Source organism: Neophocaena asiaeorientalis, unplaced genomic scaffold, assembly GCF_003031525.2.
Source record: "Neophocaena asiaeorientalis asiaeorientalis breed wild unplaced genomic scaffold, Neophocaena_asiaeorientalis_V1.1 scaffold46, whole genome shotgun sequence".
NCBI lineage: Eukaryota > Metazoa > Chordata > Mammalia > Artiodactyla > Phocoenidae > Neophocaena > Neophocaena asiaeorientalis.
This window is the reverse complement of record NW_020175393.1, coordinates 15,378,096-15,379,440: the sequence shown is the minus strand read 5'-3', so window position 1 is coordinate 15,379,440 and position 1,345 is coordinate 15,378,096. Positions and strand designations below refer to the sequence as shown.

At 43.8% G+C, this 1,345-nt stretch overlaps 1 pseudogene; it reads left to right on the top strand.

Moving 5' to 3' along the window:
- The first annotated feature begins 226 nt into the window (after window positions 1–226).
- On the top strand, window positions 227–1,027 carry LOC112413905 (patatin-like phospholipase domain-containing protein 4 pseudogene; annotated as a pseudogene).
- The last annotated feature ends 318 nt before the right edge of the window (window positions 1,028–1,345 follow it).

The following is a 1,345-nucleotide window of genomic DNA, read 5'->3' as shown; positions in this document are numbered from 1 at the left end:
TCTCCTCTGCAAAAATAGAATGATCAAGATCACATGCCTTGTCAACCTTAGCTTTCATGCACACCATAGGAAGTACTTTCCCTCCTATGAGAATACAGAATATTAATTAGTCAAGATAGGCTAGAAAGGAAAAGGATTGATCGACCGTAACAAATAAAACTCTAGATTTCTGTGGCTTAATACAATAAAAAATGTTTTCTCCTTTTAATTAATATTGCATAGAGCAATGAAGGTCAGTGGTCCTGCTGGGAGTCTCGTAAGTGATAAATCAGGGATCCATTTTCTGTCCACAACTACCATTGTCATTGGGGAAAGGGAAACAAGAGTGTGGAAGTACTGCCCAGGGTGATTTATAGTCAGACTTGAAAGGAGGGAACATCATTTTTACTGGATCTCAGTTGCGCGGACCCAACATAACTGCAAGGAAAGTTGGAGAATATAGTCCTTCTCAGTGCCCAGGAGGAGGAAATATGATTAGTGGGAATCTAGGCAGCCCACTGATATTTCTGTGCCACACTGAGCTCTCTAAGGGGACCCACTACCTTGATATTGGAGATACCTTTTTAAAATATGTCTTAGCTGAGGGAAGATTGCTGCCATGTCCTGCTCGTCATCTGCCATCCAAGGAGCGGAATGGAGTTGATTCTCCCCTGCAACGCACATGAGCTGGCCCACCACCGACTGAACGTCTCCGTCACCAACACCAAGACCAGAGAAAACTACTTAGTCTCCAGTTTTCCCTCCGGGGGGACCTCGTTAAGAAGTGGGTGGATGGAGGTTTCACCATCTGCCTTCCCATCCTGCCTATAGGCCACCATTCAGTGGATGATTGGACATCTCCCTGCAGGACAAAAGGCAGCTGGATCTCTATGTTAATAGCACCAACCAGGACATACTGTTCAGGGTAAACTGGGTGAGACTTAACCAAGCCCTTCCCCCATCAAGCAAGAGGATAATGGAATTATTGTATCAACATGGCTTTGATGATGCCATCAAGTTTTTACTTAAAGAAAGTTGGTTTGAATAGAATGTTTAAAACTTTATAATGCAAAACACATTTCAGACTGTTTTTGATGGAGGTTTCTAATGAAATCTTTTTTTTTCAAAGCCTAAAAGAAATGTCTTAGCTGATCATATTAATTCTCTGTTTTAGAACTATTACTCAGGATAAAGACTAAGGTCCATAGCAAGGCATCCACAGCCCTGGACGTCTGGCCCTGACTACCTCTCCTGCCACACTCCCAGCCGTTGCCACCCTCCCCTCTTCACTTCTGAACTCTTCTCTTCCTTGTGGCTCCGTTCACTGCTTTACATGAGCCTTCGTTCCAATCCTGGCTCTCAGTTG